Source organism: Sinocyclocheilus grahami, unplaced genomic scaffold, assembly GCF_001515645.1.
Source record: "Sinocyclocheilus grahami isolate Dianchi unplaced genomic scaffold, SAMN03320097.WGS_v1.1 scaffold1463.1, whole genome shotgun sequence".
Lineage (NCBI taxonomy): Eukaryota > Metazoa > Chordata > Actinopteri > Cypriniformes > Cyprinidae > Sinocyclocheilus > Sinocyclocheilus grahami.
This window is the reverse complement of record NW_015506642.1, coordinates 287-12963: the sequence shown is the minus strand read 5'-3', so window position 1 is coordinate 12963 and position 12677 is coordinate 287. Positions and strand designations below refer to the sequence as shown.

The window sequence follows — 12677 nt, the reverse complement described above, 5'->3', positions numbered from 1 at the left end:
TGAGGAACCTTGCACCAACAGGTGAAATTATAATTTCTGAAGTGTAGACGGTTCTAATTTGATTATTGCTGTAAAATTGTTCAAGTGTCTTGTTGTATTACAATTTTGTGGCTTTTAAATGTTGTACATTAATAGCCTTTTGGTTTTTGTGTCTTGTCTTCAAATAAGATGCTTTTTATTTATTTTTTTCCCTTCTGTGAGCATCAGCATGACTCTTACATTCTATTACTGAAGTGACCATGGTTTTAGACCCTATACCGAATCTATCAATATTTAACTGCTTTGTCTCTGCTGCCTCCACTATATATATATATATATATATATATATATATATATATATTTATATTTGAATGTACAACTAAGAAGTGTTAAGAGTTTGAGGTTCTTTTTTTCCCTTCCCTTTCAAGCTGAATGAACGAAGTGGCATGGATGGTCAGTGTCACCTTGTGTATGCTTGGTTTCCTAACTTTATAGAGAAAGTTAGTCTATAATGCAGCTTTTAACCCTGCTTTTGTATGTTTCTTTAATTTCCTGTTTAAGGAATTCTAACTGCTTCTGTAGACCAATGTTCTCTCCAATAGCTGTGCTGTTTCGGTACTGAACCACAGCCTTTCACACTCCTTTGGACTGTGACTATGTAGGGCAACCAGCAACAAAGCTGTCGTCATTCCTGCTTTTCATCTCTGCCGGTCAGAGACAACGCAACATTAAGGCTGACAAATATTGGTCCCCAGATAACGCTGCAACTGTATTCGCCCTCGATGGACCTTTCTCCCATACTTCTCACTCAACTGTGCATGTTAAGTATAATCCCATGACTTCCTAATCATGCCAAAATGCATTTCTTGATGCGGTCAATTCTTTTGTCTTGGTCGCAGTTGGTAAGTTCTGTGCAATTTAATCACCTACTGAGATGATGCTGTAAGTATTGGCAGCTTCTCCATTTAAATTTCTTCCTTGACCATATTGGTCCCTGCACCAACAGGTCAACTCATGCAACACCCTCCAGTCTCTTGCTCTCAAATGGTATGCTTGACCCTTGGACCAAGGTAAAGTCTCTTGTCAACCAGTCTAGCTTTGGAAGCAGTGTTTCCTTTCTGAAGAACACCTTGAGTCTGTTTTTAGCTCTTCAAGGAGGGTGAATGTTCTCACCATGTGTCTTCAATACATCCCCCGTTTACCAAATGCAGAAGTATAACTGCACCCATAGACCAACTGTGCAGCTGCTGGTTGGCTGTTAACACTAACTTAACCAAATGTGGTGCTTTGTCTGAGTGGAAAGGTGTTGACGGACATGGAGATCTGCACAACACTGCAATTCCCTCTGTGCTCTGATAGACTTTCACATTACTCAATCACCTGAATTACCTTAAGTGCAGCCATTGTGGACAGTGAGTATGTGTGCTATAAATGCATGTGAGTATAGGGAGCGGTTCGATTTATTTTGTTTTTGTGTCTTTGGCTGTAACTTCGAAATGCAACAACTGAGATCAGCGTGCTGCTATCCTGTCTTGATGACAGCCCATTGGTGACTTGAGTCCCTTTGGAAGTCCTTTTCCCTTGGTAAGTCATATCACAACTCGATGTCCTTCTAGTCTTGTTCGACCACAGATGGCTTGGTTCTCCAGCATGTCAAGCCAGACAACCAGCTGGACGTCAATGCACATGCAAAATGAAAAAAGAAATGGGTGACTGTTACATGTAAGTAAAAACCAATATGCATTTGTTTTGAAACACTGGGTTTACAATCAAGTTAAATGTGTGCAAATTTCTTACTATGCCTGATGAGCCTCCAGGAGAGATCACAGACATCCAGATAAGTAATCCTAGGATTTGACACCGTGTCTGCTTTTCATTTATTATAAGCTAATGTCTGGTGTGGCTGCTAATGTAGTTAATCTAAATGGGACTTTTAAGGTATTTGTTTCCTGTAAAGTGTGGTCTCTAAACTAAATACAGTCTTCAGATGTGACCAGAACTTTTCATAGTGATGTGTGGTGGGTAATTTTACTTTTTCCCCTGCTTGTACTTGTTTTGAAGTTGGATCAAAGCTGGATCTTCTAACTCTTTTTGGCCTTTGGAAATGTGGAGAACTTATCTTCACTGAACTGATTGAAACTCAACTTTGACTACTGGTCCCGTATTCACAAAACATTTTAAGACAAAGTAGTTCCAAACTTGGCGATTTGGGAGTAAATGTAAAAAAAAAAAAAAAGTGCTTGTCAGTCCTAAATTTAAGACCCATACATTTTTGCTCCGAGTATTTCACAAAGCATTTTGGCACTAAAACTTGCTTCTAAATCTGTGAAGGGGACTCCTAAGTCACTAAGACCAAGCCACAAACCATCCTAAAAAGGCGGTTGCCGGCAATTTGCTTTGGAACAAACATTTTAGAAAAGTTTGACTGAGCTTTTAAAAAGGTATTGTCTTAATCACAAGGGTATTATGACTACTGTTTTCATTAACAAGTTGGGCAAGAAGTAGCCACTGTTCGTGAGTCCAGTTTGGTGTTTCTTTTTAAGTTTACACCTTACTATCGGCCGTGATTATTCTACTGTTAATTAAAAGCTCGTTTATGAGCATATCTGTTAATTGTTTGAGAAGCACATGTTAGAGGCTGACAAATAACTGAATGTATACTTGTTTAATTAGTGACACTTAGCAGTTGGAGAACTCTTTGTGGTAAGATAATGATTTGTGAATACGGGCCCTGGTCTTCAGTGTGCATACTGGTTCAGTGCCACCTCTGCTCATATAATGCTAGGAGTATTACTTTTGAAAGTAGACTTGTAAAGAGGCCAACAGAAGGTGGTCCGTTGTCTGTTTGTATGGGTTCACTGCCACTTGACCGCAGATATCAGATGTATAAGTGTGCCCCGGAGTTAGGGTTAGGTAAGCAGCTCCAAGTCTTTTTGGCAATGTGCACAAGGAAGAACTATAAAGATGGTTAATCCGTGGTGCACTGTTAGTGATTGTTCAGAAGAAACTCAAACGAGTTGGACAACTTCAAGTGAAAGTCATTTTGGGTAAACCATGTTGGTAATGAAACAGTTTTCAGAAGTCAGTAGCTATACTCTGCTTATCTTGGGCTTTGACTTGGGCCCTAGATTTGAACAAAGGACTAATGGCGCTTTTCCACTGCATGGTACGGTTCACTTTTTGGGGTTTTTCCACTGGGTACAGCACCTGGTACTTTTTTCTTTTCTTTTTCCCCTTTAAGTACCATCTCAGTTGGGGTTCCAAGTGAACCGTAAAGTTGCCAAAATGTGACGTGTAAACTCTGCTGATCACTGATTGGCTGGAGAGAATCGTCACTAACCGCGTCACTGAACTTGTGCCACAAACACAACAGAATGGCTAGATTTAAATCAGCACAGCCAGCGAAGGATTGAACGCAACCGTTTTGAACCCAAAAGTTGTCTGTTGCGGAAGAACCGACGTTCCTCATGCTTCAATTAGCTATAGATTTAAGTTGTGTACAGATGGCTTACTCGGTTCAATAATTTTTTTTAAAATGTTCTATACCTTTTGTGAAACTTCCCTAGGAGCTCTGTTGACATATTTTGGAGGTGGGGCACAACCAGGCCCAAGTGCCAGTGCTACAGCTGATGATACAGCAGGTGAGTATCAACAATCCCAGATCAATATAGTTTTATGGGTAACCCATGACTTTTTTTTTTGTTTTTTTCTTCGTACATTGTTGCATTACCTTCTAATGACTTCTAACATGGCTAGCTTTTTATTTTAGTTTTTTTTTTTTTATCAGATCCATCCTCCATAGGTGAGGATCCTGATGTTCCTTCCATGTCTACAGCACCTGGTACTTTTTTCTTTTCTTTTTCCCCTTTAAGTACCATCTCAGTTGGGGTTCCAAGTGAACCGTAAAGTTGCCAAAATGTGACGTGTAAACTCTGCTGATCACTGATTGGCTGGAGAGAATCGTCACTAACCGCGTCACTGAACTTGTGCCACAAACACAACAGAATGGCTAGATTTAAATCAGCACAGCCAGCGAAGGATTGAACGCAACCGTTTTGAACCCAAAAGTTGTCTGTTGCGGAAGAACCGACGTTCCTCATTATGCTTCAATTAGCTATAGATTTAAGTTGTGTACAGATGGCTTACTCGGTTCAATAATTTTTTTAAAATGTTCTATACCTTTTGTGAAACTTCCCTAGGAGCTCTGTTGACATATTTTGGAGGTGGGGCACAACCAGGCCCAAGTGCCAGTGCTACAGCTGATGATACAGCAGGTGAGTATCAACAATCCCAGATCAATATAGTTTTATGGGTAACCCATGACTTTTTTTTTTGTTTTTTTCTTCGTACATTGTTGCATTACCTTCTAATGACTTCTAACATGGCTAGCTTTTTATTTTAGTTTTTTTTTTTTTATCAGATCCATCCTCCATAGGTGAGGATCCTGATGTTCCTTCCATGTCCGTTTCAACCTCCGAAGGGGTAGCAGGTAAGTTAATAGTACGGTACCTTCTAATGACTTCTAACATGGCTAGCTTTTTATTTTAGTTTTTTTTTTTTATCAGATCCATCCTCCATAGGTGAGGATCCTGATGTTCCTTCCATGTCCGTTTCAACCTCCGAAGGTGTAGCAGGTAAGTTAATAGTACAGTAGCCATTGTATTTGCTCAGTTTACTGAAGAGTATAGATTTTAATGTAATTTAATTTATAGGTCATTCTACTTGTGGTCATTGGGATCTATTACATCTACTCCTTCAACTTTCAGCCTACCCTATGGATCAGAAGCTCCTCCAGTTGACCCAGTCGAGTGGTCATCTATTCTGTCTGACTCTGAAAGGACTGATCTGGTAAGCAGAGGGTCACTGCCTAAAAAGGAAAACTTCACATTTCCTAAATAAACCTGATGGCCGAAGCTTCCACTACACCTACAGGCAATTAATTAATGGGGGAGGGAATCAAGCGGAGTCTGTTTGTTTCTTTTGTATAAGATACTGTTTTTTTTGTAATATTTGCCTAAAACACTGAGGCGTACCCAATGTCAATTGCGTGCTGTTCTTGAGCCATTTGGAGTATATGCATGGTTTTGGTCTCTTAAAATGTGACACTGAGGTTTGTTCCTAAACTGACCAAACCTCAGAATCACTGCGAGTGTTACTGGTATTGAGTAATACAATTTATGGCGTATTAGAACACTGAAAAAGGAAAACATTTTAGAATTTTTTTTTTTAAAAACAATGATTTCAGATGACTATAGCTGGGAGCTATTTGCTGGAAAACACAATGGCTGACAGACACTGATTGTACCTGCGGTGTTCTTAAAATGGTTTGCATCTTTCGTATCAAGAATATCAGCTTTCCAAAAATGTAAGTGTTTAGTTTATTTTTTTTATTTTTTTAGATGTCAGTTAACCCTCAAAACACGCAGTGTACCACGGGCGGTACAGTGGAACGTTGACCGGTTAACTTGTTGACAGTAAATGCATTGTCTGCTGGTTTATTTGGCTACTTTTCAGTACACAAGTATGCCACGTAATACTGTAAGACGTTGAATGTTAAAGTGCAAATTAACAGCTGACCACTCTTGTGGGTTTGTTGCCATTACAATTAAAAAAACCGTAGAAGGGTAAAATGTCAGGCAGACATTGGTATGATGTAAGCAACAAGGCTACAACAAATAAAATTGATTGTTTGTTGGATTTATAGTGTGAATAATCAAGCATTGACTGTAGTCAATCATATTGGTGGCACAAAGGTTCCCAAATAAAATTCTGCTTTGGGCCCAATAAAGGCTTGGGCTGTCCCTGACTGGAACTATAGCAAGAATGTGTTCACTGTTTTTGGCTCCAGTGTACCCACATGTTTTATGATCTATTGAACTAGTAGTTCTTGTACTAGTTTTCTCGCAACTGCTGGATGTGGCACTGTCCTCTTTGAATGTGTATTTTGGAACATTCTTGTCTTTTTGCAATCTTTGCTCAAGTGCCTTTTGCGTGAAACATCTAGTTTATAAACTTAATTTTTATGTGCTTGATCCTTAAATTTGAAACCGGAATTCATGGTTCTCTTAACTGAACATGCATGCACAAGGCAAGCTGTTTTGTCAAGTTGGGGTTAGCCAACAGGTTTGGTCAACAATGGCTTTCTCAGCCCTTTTCATTTGTAGAATTGAAGTTGAACTGGTTGCTGATGTGACCGAATTATCCAGATGAACTTGCTCCTTGCTCTGCTTCTTTTGTCACAGGACTAGGAAAGTTTGTTTTGCGTAATGCATTCTTGCAACCACTTGTTCTGTATCTTGTGCTATGGAATTTGACTTTACAACTCTATCAGTGATTTTGCTTACAGCATCAGCTCTAATGCAGAAACTTCAGCCTTCTGTTGAGACTTAACTTCTATAGATCTGAATCTATCTTGACCAGTCAAAACAAGGTTGTGGATAAGGCTATCTATATTACTCTTTTACTACTCTAATGTGCTTTCGGCACATTCCTTTGTTTTGCGTAATGTATTCTTGCAACCATTGTTCTGTATCTTGTGCTATGGAATTTGACTTTACAACTCTATCAGTGATTTTGCTTACAGCATCAGCTCTAATGCAGAAACTTCAGCCTTCTGTTGAGACTTAACTTCTATAGATCTGAATCTATCTTGACCAGTCAAAACAAGGGTGTGGATAAGGCTATCTATATTACTCTTTTACTACTCTAATGTGCTTTCGGCACATTCCTGATTGTCGCCTACTTCTACTTCAGGTGCAGGAAGTGATGCAGCTCTATTAATCAGTTTTTCTTCTGTACATGTCTTACACCTTTTGTTTTATAGCTTTTTGTCAATTTGAGTCCTCATGCTAGCATCCATAGCTAGAATCAACTTGCCTTGGACATTACAGAGACTCTTGTTGCAAGTTTACTTTCGGATCTCTCATCTGAAACTTGGAGGTTTGGTGTAACGTTTCCTAATCTTTAAAAACTGGAAACCAACTATGCAAAAGTCTCCTAGTTAACATTAAATTGAGCTTGTTGTGCCTGTGCGGGAGTGAGAAATTTAAATATACAGCACAGTAATGAGGCAGCAACATATAATAGGACTGAACAAGAGAGCCTATTCAGCTTTCATTGCGCAAAAGTATTTTAATACGAAAGGCTCCAATACCGAGTGGCACAAAATAACATCCAGTGTGCAGAATGATGCACTTGAAGCAACATGGAGTCCCAGTGTGCAGCACTCTACACACCAATAGCTCTTCCCTTTGTGCTTTGTACTTTTCTATGCAGTGTATTATCTGTGCGATTAGTTTGAGTTTATTTTTTAATGGGTTTTAAATTTCAGCTACTGTGCACGTGAATAATTCGTAGTGCGGTCTACTCTAGTTGTGATCTAACGGACATTATGGTAGTAAGTAACCTGATTTAGAAACCGCAATAAACTCCAGCAAGATCAAGTACTTTTAATGTAAAACCATTGACCTTTTTTTTACAGATCAAGAATAATAATAGGAACATTGAATTTTTTGGGGTGTTTCATAGTCTTGACAGTCATAACAAAGCGTGACGCACAGTTTGAATCCTGAATGGAAGATAACCGCCACAGCGGAGAGAAGAGTTTGTGAAGTTGAATTTAACAACTTGAATATTCATCTGTATCTCAAATTAAACTATGGGTCGGCTTCAGAACACTTGGAAAACAGTGCATAATCTTTATGGTGTTTTTGTGCCTTTCGTGGGTCTTAACAATAACAAAACCGTACACCCATAATATTGGATTTGGATTGATCTCATCTGACCGATACCTGATCCAGCATAAAATGGCAGTATTGGAGCAGATACTGAGTTTTGGATTGGTGCTTTTTATTTTATTTTTTTTGGGCAACCCACTTGTCATTAGCAACTTAAACACCTTGCCTCGATGAGAATCATTTCTCCAGATTTCAAAGCTCTTGGAGGGTTGATCATTGGTGTCAAACATTTTCTCCATTTTTATGGAGACTCAACATTTGTTGCGTTTCTTACTCCTGTTTTTGTTTTAAACGTTCATCTTGTTTGCCTTGTATTTGTGTCCTATTTGTGCAATTCAAATTTGTGTAGTTTTACACCGCACATCAGCTTTGTACATAAACATTAGTATTTTATACCACTTTGTTTTTTTTCCACATCTGCCTATGCTCTTAGGCAGATGTAACCAGGAGGTTGTGGGTTTGTCATGTCCGGCAGGAATTGTCGGTGGGGGAAGTGAATAACCAGCGCTCTTCCACCCTCAATACCACGACTGAGGTGAGACCCTTGAGTAAGGCACCGAACCCCCAACTGCTCTTCGGGCACTGCAGCAGTATGGCCGTCTACTGCTCTGGGTGTGTTTTCATGGTGCATGTTCACTACTGTGTGTGCGCACTTGGATGGGTTAAACGCAGAGAACAAATTCCGAGTATGATTCGCCTCACTTCTATTCCGATATCATAGTGCCTTACTTGGCTATACATTTTAAGATTGTGTGTGTACAGACGGCTTGCTGTGTTTCATTTGTTGTTACAATAACATTGTTCAATTAACTATATTCTTATGAACATCCCCTAGGAGCGATTTTGGAGGTGGGGCACAATCAATGCCGCTAGTGCTGCAGCTGATACAGCAGGTGAGTTTTCAACAATCAATAGTTATATGGGTAACCCATGCCTTGCGTGACGGTTTTTATTTATTTTAAATATATAACTGTTGCGTTACCTTCTAATATGACGTAATATTTGTAACTTTTTTTTATAATTAATTTTCATCTTTCATTAGTTCCATACTCTGCAGGTGAGGAGCACTTACCAGCACCTACATCCACTGATCCTGCTGTTCCTTCCATGTCCGTTTCAACCTCAACAGATGTGGCAGGTAATTTAATAACACAGCAGCCATTGTATTTGTTCAATTTATATTGTATTTGTTGTTTATATAGAATATCGTGCCATTTAATATTTCTAATTAATGTAATTTCCTTTTTATAGGTCATTCTATTTGTGGTCATTGGTGTCAATGTCACATGTACTCCCTTAGCAACTTTTAGCCTACACTATGGATCAGCAGCTGATCTTTTGTTCTTTTGAATCTGCAGTCTTTCTCTTCTTGCAGTCTTTGTCCTTAATGTTTTACGCAAGGGCACGTGAGCAGTGTTTGTTTATAAACTAAATTTGATTTGTGCTTGATCCTTAAATTTGAAAGGAATTCAAAGCATGGTTCTTTCAACAAAGGTTAAGAGACAGTCTCCCAGTTCAGTGTCCCGTTATTTTACATTTTCATCTTACATGTTCAGTTCAATGGCTTGAATCAAAGTCTTGCCGATCATTCTCCTTTTCTTCATCCAGCTAAAGCTCTTGAATGGTTTTTGTTTACAGTTTGATTTTTTTTTCTGCTTTACGCATTTTTGAATGTCTATTTCTTTAATTTGACTGGCAATTTGAGCACTTTTTGGCTCTCAAATTGAGTCTGTTCAGACTCTACTATTTTATATGTATATACGGGTCTTGTTTTTAATGCATCCGCTTGACTGCCCCTTAGTGGCCAATTTGAGACCGCAGAATCATATACTTTGTCCATGATTCAGTATTTTTAAAAACTACTTGTTTCAAAATGTTATAGACATTTACCTTAAGTTGTAAGAAGTGTCCAGTTTCAAACCATTTAAATCTCTTTATACAAATGGGTTATTTGCATGGCTTTTGGGTTTCACGTTTGTACATCGCAATCTCAACTTGTTGAACAAACTCCATTTGTTCCGGTTATGTGTCATGTAATTTCATAATCCTTTTAAATTCTCTTCGGTAAAGAAAATGCAGCATCCAAACTGGCAATCAGATTTGCACTTCATGCAGTTCCAATGGGGGAAGTCTTTTGACTAAAGTCTAGTGGTTGTGTACAATCTCTCTGCCATTTCCAAGGATTTGACATGTAAAACCAAAAACTTGCAGTGTAACGTTTTAGGTTTCATTGGTCGGGTTACAACAGAAATCAAACTTGAACTATTTACACTTTTCCAAGTTTCAAATTAAATTGTTGTATTGTCCTGTTAGTCTCAAATGTTTTAACAGATTTTATGGAGATGCCATATTGCTGTTGTGCTTGTGTTTTTGTTTGAAGCCTTTCTCTTGTATACCTTGTAGTCTTGCATTTGTGTCCCATTTGTGCAAGTCAAATTTTTTTCGTGGAGTTTTCAACTGTACATCAGCTTTGTACATAAGCTATTTGTATTTATACTGCTTTGTTTGGTATTTGTGCCCCATCGGCCTATGCCCTTGTTTTTATACTGTTTCCCCTGTATTTTGCCTGCCACTTTAGTGACTTTTGACCTTTTTGCATTTACATGTTTTATTTTGCCCCTTTCAGTTTGCCTTTTATGCACCTTTGTGCCCTTTTACATATGCAATTTGTCATTAGGGTTATTCTGTAAATGTATTTTTGAACTTTGTCCTTAGTCAGTGACTTGTGCCCTTACAGCATTAATATTTATTCAGAAGCCTTAGCTGGTTAAGATCTAACTTGAAGATTTTAATCTACCAGTACACATCTATCAACTGAGGCTGTATATAAGACTATTATATACGGTCTGCTCTGTTCCCTAACTTTCTTGTGGATCTCACCAGAAACGGAGAAGTGTTGGATAACCAATTTCTTTCTCTAATAGTTGGATACGCATTCTGTGCAAAATGCTTTAGAATTTCATGTAGTTAGCAACCTTAACTTGACATTTGCGACGTGTCCCATTTCAGTTGTGCAGCTTCGAGTTGGGTGTTTTCTTTCGGTCCTGTTCTCTGATGGCAGCTCATTTGTCTGACAACTTCAGCACTCACCTAGATAAGTGTCTTCTCCTGATTGCCAAGCTTTAAAGCCTTTATTTACGGTTTGACCATTTGCAAGTGTGGAGTGCTTTCACAGTAAACCAACTGTCCAAAGTTTCTCCAGGATGGTGCCAGTGTACCTGGTTTGCTGTTTGTTATATCTGGCATCTGTGCTGTTTGTATTGTGCATGATGTCACACTGGTCTCAGTGCTGACCTACAACCACCAGGCTTTTGCTCATTATGTGGGAGTTTACGGTAGATTTTGTCCTGTTCTCAATTCTCGTTTAACCAACCAACCTGTGGTAGAGTGTGCTTGGCAGCTACCTTGCTGTGTTCCTTCCCTAAGGAGGTGCCGCAGGAAGTGAGGTAGTGGTGGAGTCCTGCTGAGAATTGGATGGGCAATTGCTTTTTCCATACAATCTTCGAAGAGTTTCCCTTGGAAATATGAATTGATTATTTATTACTCTTGTTTCTAGACCCTTGTGTGTCTGCGCTCATGTTTTTGTGCAGTTGTGCTTGTGTCTGGTTTTGGGTTTTTAATACCTGTTTGTATTCATGTGTTTTATAGTGTGCGTGCGCTTATTTTATTTATATATATATATATCTCAGTGACCCCTCATCAGCACTCACTATAAAGACACAGACAAACTGCACTCCTTTGTCTGTTCTCATCGTTCCTAAACTAACAGAGACCTTACCTGCTACTCATCTGTATACTCGCCTACCCTCCAGGATCTTGTCATCTGCTACCTGCCCTCTGTGTGTTCGTTCCTGCATCTGCAAGATAGCTGAAATAGTAACTGAATGTCTAAGTCATAGCAAGCACCATTGAGCTGCTGTACCTAATGTTGCTTCGTTCTCATTTCTGTTTTGTCAGCAGTTCAATAAAACTGTTTTTCAATTTCCCAGTCCCACTCACCTGTGCTTAAGCCTCTGTTTTTATGAATTTTTAATAAATCTGTGCTTTACTTGTGCTGCCTTTTTCTTGTTTATGGCCCTAACCTTTTTACACTTTTTATTTTTTTATTTTATTTTTTAAATAAGTGCAGTAAATGTACCTCTATTGGTTTGAAATGATTGTTAAAGGAGTTCTTGATTTGTTTTCCATATGATATTTTTTTGTTCTGTTTAAAAGGGAGAATAAAGGAAGTCTGTATTTTTAGGGGGTCTGCAATTTGACTACATATTTTTGGGATAAGTGGTCCTGTGACCAGTGGCTTTGTGCGTTGTCATTTATGTAGTTTTATTATATATATATTTTTTTATTTTATTTTATTAAACAGTCTTTTAATATTAGTTATATAGATTTCATTTAGTCTTTCCTGTATATTTAGAACTTTCTTTTGTCTTTAGGAGGGGTGTGGTCCTGTCTTTGTACTGGTCCTTTGGTCCTCCATATATTGTCCAATCAGCTGATTCTCTGGGATTCTAACAACTGGTATGCCAGGGTTAGCCAGATCTGTCTGTTCTCCAGATGCTCTTCATGTTACTGAAACTCATTGCATCCTAGCTCTGCTGGCTATCTGGAGTTGTCTATAGTCTGGCAATATACAGGCTCCAGCTTTGTTTGCTTCCTTGTGATTTGCAGACTATCTTGGCTCTCTGCTGTCAAATCTTGCTTGGACCTTTCTTTCATTGTCTCCCCTTTGGGTTAAATGAACAACTGGCTTTTCCTGGACATAACAGCATTGATGTTAACCCCCTCACTGCAGCTTATATTCCCCCTCTGTTCCTGTTATGGTGGCAGGAGATGTGAGTTACTGTTCGGCTGCTGTTGAAAAGAATTTGATGCTACTAAACATCTAAAGTAATATTCAGAGCTCTGTCATGCTGTGCTTTTGTGGAGGTTTAGTTTTTTTTTTTTTTTTTTTTTTTTATTTTT

The 12677-nt window shown here is 38.6% G+C and overlaps 2 long non-coding RNA genes across 2 annotated transcripts in view; both read left to right on the top strand.

Moving 5' to 3' along the window:
• Positions 1–3805, top strand: part of LOC107570473 (uncharacterized) — a 7043-nt gene extending 3238 nt beyond the window's left edge. Inside the window, exons 4-5 of the long non-coding RNA XR_001607039.1 lie at positions 3546–3620; positions 3767–3805. This is a non-coding gene — a long non-coding RNA (uncharacterized lncRNA). The remainder of the gene's footprint in view (positions 1–3545; positions 3621–3766) is intronic.
• A 736-nt stretch (positions 3806–4541) lies between these two features.
• Positions 4542–9957, top strand: LOC107570471 (uncharacterized). The gene is made up of 6 exons (XR_001607037.1): positions 4542–4613; positions 4692–4827; positions 8149–8250; positions 8551–8608; positions 8758–8853; positions 8967–9957. It is a non-coding gene; the product is annotated as an uncharacterized lncRNA (long non-coding RNA).
• The last annotated feature ends 2720 nt before the right edge of the window (positions 9958–12677 follow it).